Source organism: Neolamprologus brichardi, chromosome 22 (assembly GCF_056152115.1).
Source record: "Neolamprologus brichardi isolate AB-2024 chromosome 22, ASM5615211v1, whole genome shotgun sequence".
In the NCBI taxonomy this organism is placed as follows: domain Eukaryota; kingdom Metazoa; phylum Chordata; class Actinopteri; order Cichliformes; family Cichlidae; genus Neolamprologus; species Neolamprologus brichardi.
Genome location: NC_142124.1, coordinates 13,702,258 through 13,716,415, shown reverse-complemented (window position 1 = coordinate 13,716,415; position 14,158 = coordinate 13,702,258).

The following is a 14,158-nucleotide window of genomic DNA, read 5'->3' as shown; positions in this document are numbered from 1 at the left end:
TTCTCTTTTGTTAGTAATTTAGGTCTGTCAAGTTGGTGTTATCATGTCTGTTTCCATGTTTTCCAGTTTTATTTTGAAAGACTTTTCTGTTCTTTGTCATTGTATTTAATTTCACTTCCTACACAGCAAATTCAAAAGTGTTAAATGTTTTGGTGTTAGTAGTCTTAGAGTTAATTTTACTCTAAGTAGAGTCACATTCTTTTAATGTAACTCTGAGGTGTAAAATGATAGTAGTTAAAATCGAGTGTTAAAAATGAGTGTTTCTATTTCAAATCTGGAGGTGTTACAATGGAAATATTAACTCTTGACCTCTTAACTCTGAACTCCTAGAGGGGCTATGACACCAATAGAGTAAATTCACAGACTCCGCCCCCAGCACGGCTCCAATCGAAGCTGAAGTGAAGCCGTTTCAGAACGTTTGCTCTACATATTTGAGTTGTTTGCCATGCTTGGTAAGTCATGTTTTCAAAGATTGTTTCAATTATTGTTATTAGCTTTTACTTCTGTGGCTCTTTGGAGTTGAGACTGTTGAGACAACGCCGGTCTCTCCGATTCTTTTGGTCCTGGTAGAGATCACTCTGAGATGTTTCCATTTTTTACACAATCCTTTTATTACCCATTATTCTTACAGATGCATCTGGAGATCAGCACACTGCATTCCTATGCAGTCCTATGCTAAAGGCTGATCCAAAGAACTCCACACAACAGTTACAGTTATAACCTCTGGTCTCCTCCCCCCTACAGTAAACACCCCCACAATGGAAATACACTAGTACAGTGGCCAAGGGTGCTGACACCCTGACCCCCATCTCCTTTTATGGTAGTGCCCATTTGCCCTTTGTCTGCCCCTCACCCTCAGTTCTTTGTTTCATGCCCTGGGGGTGGGGGTTGATTGTCCTTGCACCTCAGTTCTTTGTTCCCATCCCAGGCCTATTTTCTATTTTGTATTCTTACACTCATTAACCGCAATATTATAATGTTGCAAGCAATCACAAACTACATTCTCTTTAACTCTGATCTATATCAAGGAGTCTATTCTCAACAATCCCCCTTTTGATCTCTCCAATGAGAGATCACATCACACCTCTCCTTCATCCTAGGGCATAACTGGTTTCCTAAACCTGACCAGACCTGGTGTGAATACTTTCGTCACTTCCTGAGATAAGCTCTGTTTAACTGCTTGAGAAGGGTGGTGTGAAGTAGATAGCCTTCAACATCTATTCCCTCAGTCTTCTTTTTCCAGCGTGGGGTGAGTCTCTGCGTTCTTCCGTCTCTTCTTTCTTCAGTCTCAGGGGTAGACTACCCTGAGACCTTGCCACAGACCAGGGGATTATTCTGCCCCTGTGGTTGAGGTCTGGGTGTTCTCTGACTCGTCTGAGTCAGGGCTCAATTCCTCCTTTGGTGCTCAAGTTGCTCCTTGCTCCTTCACCGACCTTCCTGGCTCCTCGGCTACTGCACACTGGCTCCAGTGGTACCCGGCTTCGCCTTTGCCCTTCAGTCGAACAGTGTGCGATGTCCTGTCCACCAACTCGATTGGTCCTGTCCACCTCGGCTCCAACCACTTTCTTTTAATCACTTTCCGACGCACCCACCAGGCTTCCGACAGTGTGCTTCCTGCAGCAAGCTGTGCTCTCTCTCTTGCTCGCTCTTGAAGCCTTCTCTCCAGGTCTCAGTCTGCATCTTATGGGTGATCTCCTTCTGTCAGTTTGGTCACTGAACCTGTAATTAAAAATTAAAACTACCCCAGCAAACCCCTTTTGCCACATGGTCCTTGCCATGTGTCAATTCAAAACAATTAGAGATGCACAATAAAGTTGCCCATTCTCTCTTAAAAATTCCAGGGCTTCTCCCATAGAGTAGCTCTGCTCCAGGCCTGTAAACCTGTGTTTAAAAAATTGGCCAGTGGTGTTTCCTGTTGCAAGTCATGTGATTAAATCATATGATTAACCCTCTGCTGTAGAAAAAGTGGTGTAGATGTTAGCCCAGTGCATCTTGTATGGACACTTTCTCACAGTGACCTCTGCACTGTAAACAATACAAGGTCATGAATAACACACCGCTGATAAATTCACAGACACAGAAAGTGGCAATTAAAAGGTTAAGTCAGCACGGCCCAAAAGCCCATGCAACCCAGGATGTTGCTGTCACCTTTCTGCTCCTGTAAAAAGAAACATACATATATACATCCACCCTTTTGTCTCTCTGGGTGGAGGTGCAATCTTGCATATTGGTGTCAAGTCAGTCAAGTTTTTGTCCGTCCAGTCAGTCCCCGTGTTTATTGCTGATAGCAGAACCTCTTGTGTCGCATTAAATTTCTACTGCCAGCAATATGACGACATTTCAAAAAGAACAAAAATTTTAGAATGGATTACCTCGCGAAATCCTTTTAGGCAGGGACTCATTATCTGATTGCGTCCCAAATAAGTGACTTTCTCCAGAGCCCATTGTAATGTGGAGAAGCTCAGTTTGCGATAATTTTCAAGCCAAAAATTTAGTATAACGCTTTCAGATCCAATCGTGCAGGCCTGCTTGTAGGAGAGAAAATTGTCAAACAAAACTTTCAGTGCACTGTTAAAAAATAAAAATACCAGAATAACCAAATATATAAAATCGTAGTCTTAGGACTTGTCCCAGAATATTCCTTCTCTAAAAATTAAAACACACCAAATCTAATTGGCAGGTTCAACTTGGTAACAAACGAAAAATGTATCAGCCAATTAAATCCCCAAACCTTTCATATTCATGTATTTTGTAATTATGTATGTCATTTTATTTACCTTTCCCCTTTTTTCTGAAACAAAACTTCTTTTGCGCCACCTTTTTGTTTCAGAAACACCTAAATAAAAATTAAAAATCTCAATCATAGTCTGGCACAGCTAAATCCTAATGCTTGTGAGTTACCATAGGCAACCACACTGTGTGTTGTTAACCCCTTCTACCGGTACCCTCTTGTGATGTGTGCACTTCCTGTATGATTTTGTGCTACACCCAGTACATGTTGTGTGCATGTGAGGTGTTGCCTTTCCGTTTTGTCCAGCAGTGCACTTGCATACCTCAGTGCTTGTCTTCCTCCCCCTTTTGTGGTGGTCTGGACACTTTTTCAATTCTTCACTTCAAGGCAGTCGTTTGTCTCCCTGGATTCCTTAACCCAATTTGATTCCCCAAACTAAAACAGCAGCCTCTGTCCTCACTTGCTCCTCTCACTCCGTTCTCCTCTCCCACTTTGCAGTCCAATGGCAGTCAGTTCGCTTCAGCTTTGTCCTGTGTATTCTCCCATTGTCTCTTTCATTGCCATTTTGCTCCAAACATGGCAAATGTCAAACTCAGAAAGTCTCCTCAAAAGTCCTTCACCCACAGTGAAGTTGCAGCTTGCTGGAACCGCATCTCTCCATCCATCCAGTCGTGATGATGGATCTTCTCTTTCTTTCTCTGATGTCGTTTGCCCATAGCGCTGCTGGACCTCTATGCTCAGGACTGTTGTCTCTTGGCCTGCTGTCCACTGTTGATGTTCATGTCTGTGCTTCTGGAACTGCACTCCGTGTCTTCAAGAAGAGATTAGCTTCCTTGGAGCTTGCTTTTTCAGGATGAGGAAGGAAAGCTGCAAAACAATTCAGCCAAAACTCGGGCTGGGTGTTTCTAATGATCTTTACCTACAATTTTCTTCCAACTGCTGCTCGTGGAGAATTGATCCAGGTCCATTTCCCCACCTGCAAGTGACACACTGAGACAACTTGATCATTCACTGTACTGGTCCGGAGTCTGTGGAGTCCATGTTTATGTTTAAGTTTATTAACATTCTGTGGTTTTGTTTATTTTGGGTTGTTTCTAATTATCCCTAGTGTTTTGTGTCCTCTGTGCCCTCCTGTTCCACATTCCTATGTTCTGTCTACCCAGTCTGTGTTAAATTTGCATCTGTGTTAGAGTTCAGTTGGTGTGTTTCCTGTTTTATTTTGAAGGTCTTTTCAGTGTTTCTAGTTTCACTTCCCCTTGTGTTGTAATGTCCAATTAATTCCAGCCGTGTCTCTCTCCTGTCTTAAAAACCCTGAAAATAAGTTTTAGTTGTTCTTGACTGGGAAAAACAAAACCCTCTTCATATTATTATTACTTTTTTTCATCAACCACACTCCTATTCTGTTTTTCTTTTGTGTCCACTAAGGGCAGCTGGTGACCTGCAGTATCACCCGCTCCCCCAATTGGAGACAATTCCCCTCTCACAATTCCACACTTTTTTTGTTGTCATTTTTTCTTTTTAATTTTTACCCCCCCTTTTTTTTTTTTTTTTACCCCATTGTTTTACACCCGCACATCAACCTCTTAATCCACTTCTCCAACCTCTCTTTTCCTTTCTCCCCAACTGCTCTCATCTAGTTGTTGATCAAATTCTCCATATTATTACTATTATTGTTTTGTCAATAATCCCCTGTAATCCGCTCTGTCTCCCCTTTTGTCCCTCAAAGGAACACACACACACACACACACACACACACACACACACACACACACACACACACACACACACACACACACACACACACACACACACACACCTCTATTTTGCTCCTCACCTCCATTTTGCCCCTCAGGGCACTTACACACACCTCCTCCATTTTGGTTATCAGGTAGTTTAAACACACACCTACACAACTTTCCTTTGTCCTCAAAGGAGCACCCCCACACACACACCTTTTGTTCTTCAGATTCAGCCACATGCTACTCTCTGCACAATCACACTTTGCAAACCTAAGTTTTCTTAAAACACAAGCTCACAACAAAGTAGAATTTAGGGAGGAATATTTTACCAATCTACTCCCTCGGCCTCAAACCGTTTTAGTAGAATTTAGGGAGGAATTTTAACCAATCTACTCCCTCGGCCTCAAACCGTTTTAGTAGAATTTAGGGAGGAATCTTTAGCCAATCTACTCCCTCGGCCTCAAACCGTTTTAGTAGAATTCGGGGGTCCTGAACTTCCCAGGCCTCAAACCTAGCTCCAGAAACGCCGTCTGGGCCTATGAATTCGTCAACTCATAGGAGGGGCAGCCACATCCAAGGACAATAGAATTTAGAAAGTCCTGCTTTCTGGGCCTCAAACCCTCACTTTTAGAGAAACCAGCTCTGTTCTACACACATCTCTTATCAAAATTTACGGACTTCTGCGTTCAGGACACTTTTGGGTGAAATTTAGCTTAATTCCAATATGCAGATTCGATTAAACAGGTTCTGCTTACCTTGTTTTTTGCCGGCAATACCCTCAGTGTCCATTCCGCTTCAGCCAAGGTCCAAATGGAGATCAACTACCAAGATCCGGGTCACTGGCACCAAATTGTTGAGACAACGCCGGTCTCTCCGATTCTTTTGGTCCTGGTAGAGATCACTCTGAGATGTTTCCATTTTTTACACAATCCTTTTATTACCCATTATTCTTACAGATGCATCTGGAGATCAGCACACTGCATTCCTATGCAGTCCTATGCTAAAGGCTGATCCAAAGAACTCCACACAACAGTTACAGTTATAACCTCTGGTCTCCTCCCCCCTACAGTAAACACCCCCACAATGGAAATACACTAGTACAGTGGCCAAGGGTGCTGACACCCTGACCCCCATCTCCTTTTATGGTAGTGCCCATTTGCCCTTTGTCTGCCCCTCACCCTCAGTTCTTTGTTTCATGCCCTGGGGGTGGGGGTTGATTGTCCTTGCACCTCAGTTCTTTGTTCCCATCCCAGGCCTATTTTCTATTTTGTATTCTTACACTCATTAACCGCAATATTATAATGTTGCAAGCAATCACAAACTACATTCTCTTTAACTCTGATCTATATCAAGGAGTCTATTCTCAACAAGACAAAGCTGTGTGAAAGGCATTAGCCATGTTGCTCCGTGATAGCATAATATTCTGTTTTAGCTAGCTGAAAGGTATTGTTTGCGGGCAAATACCACAGCCTTGAAAAAAAGCTTGCATGTGAATTTTCAGTCAAATTTCTTGGTCAAATACACTTAAAACAATGTCTAGAATGTGAAATGTTGGTATAATGGTGCTACTTGAAGCCTGAAAACGATCTCCCATAAAAAACGAGCAAACAGCAGTAGCAGACGTCCTGACTGGGTTCTACGTTAGCGTTTAGATCCCTCCAGAGTTTTGTGCACACGGTTTAGGTAAAAATGAAAAAGGTTGAGGTTTTACATTTAGTTCAGTATTACCTGTTGTCTGTGTCCTTGTCTTTTGGGAAAATACTAGTAGTAGTAAAAAAAAATAGTAATGGCTCAAAAAGGATTCCTTTTTTTTTTTTTACTGTGCTGCAATTGATTTGTGCCATTAATTAGTGTCAACTAATTTTTATTCAATCTCCACATAGGATATGCTTGTGAAGATGGAATATGGGGGAGAGCAGAAGTGCGTTGAAGTTCCACAAAGTGATGAATGAAGGACATGCATATTGTATTTTGTATTTATTGAAATAAGTGATGAGAATGCTGTTATTTGCATTTACCAGCTCACCTATGTCAGACCTTTTTGATAAACAAAATTCTAATGAAAGTGAGAACATGTACACTGTTACATCTTTCAGAAAATGTTTTGAAATTGTGGTGCACAGTTCAGAATAAATGTTTTTCAAAAACCATTGCATCTTTTTAGTAAATGTTTATTTCCAAAAGAAATTTCTAGAAGTTCAGAACAGTAAAATTCCCGCTTTTTAGAATTAATTAGAAGATAACTCTTACGTAGTTAAACTAAAATACTCTTTAAGAGTTAATATATAAACTCTTAACACCAAGTGTTAAATTATCAACTCCAGAGAGATTTGGTGTTTAACACTAAATCAGAGTTAACATACCAACTCTCCAAAAAGAGTTAAATTAACACTCTCTGGTGTGGACCCATATAGACACTTTAAAAGTGTTGAAATCAAATCTGACAGTGTTAATTTGGACATGCTGGATTTGCTGTGTAGTAGCGTCATTAGGTTCATGTATGCTCATGTGTTTTCATTTCCCTAATCACCCTTGCGTGTATTTAGTCTGTGTGTTTCTGTTGATTCATTGTCAGGTTGTCTGTTAACCTCACCACAGTCAGTCATAGTGTCCCATAGTTTGTCGTAGTGTTTCATGTTTTTTCATAGTTTTCTTAGTTTACTTGTTTATCTTTTGCCACCAGCCAATAAAGCAGTGGTTCTTAACCTTGTTGGAGGTACCGAACCCCACCAGTTTCATATGCGCATTCACTGAACCCCTCTTTAGTGAAAAATAAATATGATTTTTTTCAAATTCAAGACATAGATATGTTTTTTATTGGTGCACAAAATGAGCCGTGCATGTCACGGTGGAGGCTCTGCCGAACCCCTGAGACCGACTCACTGAACCCCTAGGGTTCGATCGAACCCAGGTTAAGAACCACTGCAATAAAGGCTTGTTTTTGTTCAAACTGCAACTTCTCTTTCAGCATCTGCTTTTGGGTCCTGTTTTCAAAAACACTGGCGTACCCCGCCGGGACACAGTGTGACACAGGAGTGGTTAGCCTCACAGCAAGAAGGTTCCAGGTTCAAATCCACTAGCTTGGTAGGGGGTTTCTGTGTAGAGCTTGTCGCAATCCCAAGATGTGCGTGTTAGAATAACTGGTGATTCTAATGGGTGAATGGCTGTTTGCCTCCCTGTATTAATCCTGCAACAGACTGGCAACCTGTCCACAGTGTACACCGCCTCTTGCTCCATCGCAGCTGAGATAGGCTCTATTTCACCATCCTAAATTGGATAAACAGGAAAGAAAGTAGTGAGTGTAACGATTCAAACAATAAGGATTCGTTGAATTGTTTTCATGTAAAATTCTACAAATGCCCTCAAAAGGCTTGTTTGGTGTTGTTAACATATACTCTAAAAAGGTTAAAAGCAACATGGTTTTGTGAATGTGCTGCTCTCATTACATAATTACATTACAATATAAGTGTGCTTGAAAAAATGAATAATACTGGATATGCAGCTGCCTTTCTTTTGATGTATTATGAAATCCTATTTTATTTCTCTCCACCAACATCTTTTCCTGGAAAAAAAAAAGTCCTGTATTCTTCAATTTTTGCCTCCTGAAGGTTTTGTGCAATGGAAAATATTTCTCCTCTCTGTAACAGTCATGCTAATAATTTCTTCTCTTTGTGTTTGCTCATCAGACACATGCTGCTTGGCTCTTGTTTTCTCTCTCCTCTCCTCAATATTTCATGCCACTGAAAGTGCATCTATTCTCAGCGTCCCCATGCCCTACCACCTCCTGACTGTCAAAACATAATTTTCTATCATTCGACACCCCTCCACCTTCTTAACCCTCTCTCTGCCACTCGGTCTTCCAATAAGCGGCCATTACTGTATGTACGTGTATTAAAGTTATCTAAGGTGTTGTTTGGGTTTATTTTGGACTTCGAACTAAACCTGATGCAGCCAAACACAAAACTGTCCTTTTGTTAACATGTACAATGCACCATATGTGATTTTCAGAGTTTTACTTCTCTCACAGTTTCACAGAAACTACATAGCCTAACAATGATTTATTTAAAATATGACTTTTTGTTGTTTGAGTCCACCTTCATATGAACTCTGGTGACTTGAGCCATTAAGTTTTTACCAAAACGTTCCTGCCAGCAGTCACGTCCATAATAACAAGTTTCTGGCAAAGTTGTCATTTGTTCCCCCCTGAGGGTTTCCATTTGAAAACCAGCATCAAATATTGCACGGTGTATGGGTTACCACACCTATAACAAAGTGGGCTGTGACCCAGAACTTGGCCTGCCACACTATGCTGACACCTTGTTCACATTTCATCCAGTTTCATTATTTGTTTATTATGAAGTAGTATCTACTGCAGTTTACGTGTGTTCCACACATACAGTACATACCATAAAGGTAACAGCAGATGGTCAAATAGAATCTGAGTCTCCATTTTTCTACAAATCTCTGATGTTGGAAACAGACAATCTGACAAAAAACAAGGGGTGACAAAAAAAAGTAGGATCTGAGTGTCTCTTTTAAGCTTTACTTCTTTGATTTTTACCAGAATACTTCCCTGATGTGTGAACAATTACACAGTATTTCAGGATCTTGTTTAAAAACCAGCATTTCCGACCATTGCTTATTCATTTATAAGTTTTTGACTAGTATATGTATCCATCCATCCATTCTCTGCCGCTTATCCTTTTACAGGGTCGCAGGGGGGGCTTGAGTCTATCCCAGCTGTCTTGGGGCGAGAGGCAGGGTACACCCTGGAAAGGTTGTCAGTCTGTCGCAGGGCTAACACATACACACAGACAACCATTCACACTCACATACACACCCGCATTCACACACACCAGCCATTCGTTACTGGGCTGGGGGGCAGCCGAACTATGGTCACCTGGTGCTAAATAACTATTATATTTAGCTTAGCAAAATAGCGTCACATAATTAGAAGGATCATTTCTTTGCATCAAATAAAACAACAAACCAGGCTAAAGCTACACGAGCCTGTTATGGTCAAAAACTGCGCAGGATGCTTTTGGTCTCGGTGGACTTCACAGGCCACAAACAGTAATGGTCCTCTCAAGCTATCTAAGGAAATATCATTTGCAGAATATCAGACCAATTTACAGTCACTTATGAGTGAAAATGAGCTCTTTGTTTCAGAATCAGTAAGTCATCATCTATCTATCCATGATATGTGTGCTATTTAATGAAGAAAAGTGGAGACTAATATGAAAAGTGGGAACCCACTGCAGAGGGAAACCTTGTAAAGCAGCAAGGATTCACAAGCACTACAATATAGGGGCAACTGCTGGAGTATTAAGAATTAAGAAAAAAATAAACATGTAGTAAATTAATGAAAGCCATCAGGGACACTGAACTGAACATAGTGACTTTGTGTCCCAAAGAAATCCTGCAGTTTTTCCAGGCGCCGCTGGAGTTACACTGATGTCCAATGTGCTGGCTGTGGGATGACTGGACACTGGAGAGGTTACGGTCTTCTTTTTAAGAGCAGTTAAGTTTGAAAATGGAACAGGGTGGCAGAGGTCCAGTTTTCAACAAGGAGACTGCAGTTAAAGTCCAGTTTTGGTGCTTTATGTTTCAGACTTTGTTACCCTAGTTTTCACTCACTGGTTATTTGTGGGCAATTAAAAGGATTTTCAGGTTTAAGAAAATATTTATTTTGATTTGTTTTAAAACTGTTCTACTTACCTAGAAGGGTTTGCCAAATGGTTATTTACAAGCAGGAGGGAGTGCCAAAGACTTGAGCACAGGCACAAACATAGTGCATCACAGCCTTGATGCCAAAGGACTCCTTGGGTGTTTATATGAGATGCCAGTGGCTGTGACAACACATCAGCAATTGACGCCCTGGGAATGAATTGGGACGGCGTGAACCCCCAGATGCTGACATGCAGAAATGCTGGAACGCCCAGGGGATCTAAAGAGGTGACCAAACTTTGATTTATTAAGAGGCAGTGCACCTTTGAATGTCAATTCATTCCTTCAATTATTCCAGTATTTAATTTCTCTCTAAACAGATTGCTTTGACAGTTCATCTCCTTGCTTCTGTCCTTTACAACCATTTAGCACATCACTCTCTTCTCCAAGCCCCATCCCAGCATCCATTTCCGTGCGCTGTCTTTTAATCGCAGCCTGATGCTGAGGAACATTATTCTTGATTGCTTGGCAGATGCCATTATCTTGGGCTTATATCTTCACAATCACATTAGCCATTTGCACAGCTGGGTACTCACTGAAGCGAGGCAGGTTAAGCACTACACTCGAGGGGACAAAACGATGGTGGTCCACCTGGAGTTTGGGCAAGGCCTCTCCTCAGCTTCATGCCATTAACAAAAACACTGCTGGCCTTGCTTTCATTTGGCTAATGCCTCCATACCTCCATCCCCCACCTTCCTTTTCTCAGTCTCAACATGTTGCCTCCAGATTTTCACCAGTTTGTTTTCATTTCCTTCTCTCACACTTTGTAACTTTCTAACAGTTTTAAACCTACAAAATATATGTTCATGACAAATAAAACAAAAAAGCAGTAGGATGAGGGAGGGTTGACAAGGTGACACACTGTGACACAGGGATACACACTTTTACTTTTTACACAGCGCTTTTTATTTGTCTACATTGCCAGGTTCAAAAGGCTCCCGCCTCTGCTGTTATTTTTTTTCCCTGTCACACTTAGTTTATATTCAAAGTTTGACATTTCACTAGATTAACTGATTAATCAAATAAATTGTTGTTTACTGACACCGCCAGTGGACATTAAACTCAATCAAGTCTACCTCATTTTAATCCATTAACATTAAAGCTGAGATAAATCCAGAATGAGACGTAGGGAAAAGAGGAACAGATGGGTGTAGAAAATTCGAGATAGCACAGATAGAAGCCAGGAGGAAGAATAAAGAAGTCCCGCTGAGGAACAAACCAGCACATCGTTTTAACTGTAATGTTGCTTACAATGGGAGTAAAGTAGGCTGAAGAATGAAATCAATAATGAGCGAACGAGGATGCATGAAAGCATTGAGGTTGATTGATGAGAAAAAATTATCAGAATAATCAATATGCCTATAGCTGCTGTTCATGAATTAATCACAAACACAGTCACAGTTAAGGTAACGAGCCGTGCTACTATAGTATGTATCAGTGCCTACAGCAAAATACAAGCTGTGCAGCTGCAGAGGCTGCGTGAGGCAATAAACACGTATAAACAGTGCAAAAGAACAAACGTGTTCAATAAGTTATGATACCGAGAAGCTTCACTCGGCCACATGATCAGAATACACACAAAGCACATTATAAATCTGCAAAATCTGAGCCTCTGCTGGTTGAGACGAGCCCGGGAAACATATGAAATGTCTCTCTGTGCATTTTCCCCTCACTTTCTCTGGTACTGTGTGGTCAGGACCCGCAGCAGGAAGCGAGAGATCATCGGTTCAAGGAGAGGGGGAAGAATATGCTCCTCGTGGATACAGCGCTTCTTTCCTCCTGAGTGAGAGGTGACAAAAGGATGACAAATGTTGGAGTGGATGGAGGCGAGTGATCCAGGAGAGCTGCACAGATAGGTGGCGGGACAGAGAGAGGGAGCGGGGGGGAGAGAGTTGGGGGAGAAAATAAAGTGATGGTACTTGCTCTTTCATCCACCCCTTTACTCCAGTCGCCACGGCAACATGCCCGGAGGGCACTCAAGAGAGGCGTCATCACTGACAAAAACAACAGAGAAGCGGGGAGTGAGTGAGAGCAAACGAGAGCAAACTAGACAGACGGTGTGTATGAATGAGAGATGAAAGAATGGAAAGTAGGCAGCAAATCTACAACCGACTCAGGCTGCGTCTCCTCGCTCGCAGAAAATTCTGACCTTCAGGGACTCGGCTAAGAAGTGTAATGAGCATTCATTTATCATCGGCGGTAATTCAGATTAATGTTTGGATCGCTCAGCAAAAAGTTGCACCGACAGAGTCTACGACCATGTTTATGGGTGTGACTATCACTGATATCCCCTCCAAAAAGGGACACCATTATGAGATATGAAATTGGCAGAGTTAATCAAACCGAGGCTAATGCTTAATATTTGGAATTAACTGAGCCATTAATACTGCGGGCAACCATTAGGCTAGATAGAGTGGTTAAACCACCACCGGCGAAATTAAACAGGTTAATTAAAGTCTCCAAATTTTCATACGCTCCCCCCTCGGTCTATATTTCACTGTTTAACACACACACATAAGCACACAGATACACTCACACACACATATAATTACTCAGACACATGTGTTATTACTGTACTTGTAATGGCCTTGCACTCACTGTATTAATTTTCTAATATTAATGCGAATCTTATTTCTAGCTGTAACCTTAAAGGGATAGTTTACCCCCCAAAATCAAAAATACATGTTTGTTTTTTTTCCACTGGTGTGTTGTGTTGTTTGTCCCTCTAGATTATTTTGGTGTGAGTTGTCCAGTTTTTGAAATGTTGGTTGTAGAAATGTCTGTCGTCTACCGAATATAATGGAAGTAGATGGCTAAAAAAAAAGGAAACTGGAAAAATGGAAAACCTCAGCAGCCTCAGCCGCCTGTCTTTTTCCACAAATCATGATCTGGCATTTCAAAAAAGATAAATCAGTTTGATACAGGAGCTGTACCATTGGGTAAAAGAAGTGTGTATTATATACCTATTGAAAGCACACAATCTCTGGACGTCAAGAGCCAGGCTTGAATCTGACGTAGAGACTGAAGGACGATGTAATCTCACAGTAGCAACTTAACAATCATAAGGCTGGCCCAACATTATGGTATATTCAATATGACTTTAATTTAGCAAATCAGACCTTAGACTTGACTCAGGGGCACAGATCAAAGGAAATGAGGGTCATTTTCCTATAGATGTTTAGACTCACTGGACGGTTCATTAGTTTCACCTGTTAGTACTTAGCCGAACCCCTTTTGCCTTCAAAGCAGCCTTAATTCTTCATGCTATAGATTCAACAAGGTGCTGGGAACATTCCTCAGATCGGGTGAGTATCTGAGTACAGTGAACTCCCTGTCATGTTCAAGAAAGCAGTTTTTGATGCAACCTTCAGAAGATAGATACAATGTTGTCATAAAGGGATGGGCAAGGTCAGCAACAATAGTCAGGAGGATTGTGGCATTTAAAGAATCTTCGCTTGGTAATAAAAGGACCAAAGCGTGGAAAGAAAATACCCCCAATACACCACCAGCAGCCTGAACTGTTGATACAGGGTAGGATGGTTCACCGAATTCTGATCCTACCATTTGACTTTTGCAAGAGAAATCAAGTCTCATTAGATTAGACAATGTTTTTCCAATCTTTGGAGCCTGAACTGAACTGTAGCCTCAGTTTTCTTTTCTTAGCTGTCAGGAGTGGATCTTCTGTATGGTTTTCTGTTGCAGTAACACATCTGGTTCAAGCTTTGACATGTTTTGCAGTCAGTGATGCTCTTCTGTATTAGTTGTAGTGCGGATACACGAGCCTGCATGCAGCCTGTTTCAGCTCCTGTTTTTCTGGGACTTACATCATTTCCTCTGGGACTAATAAATTATTCTGATTCTGATTCTAACTCTGTTATAACAAGTGGTTATTTGAGTTCCCGTTGCCTTCTTATCAGCTGAAAAGCAGTCTTTCCATTTTTCTCTGACCTATGACATCAAC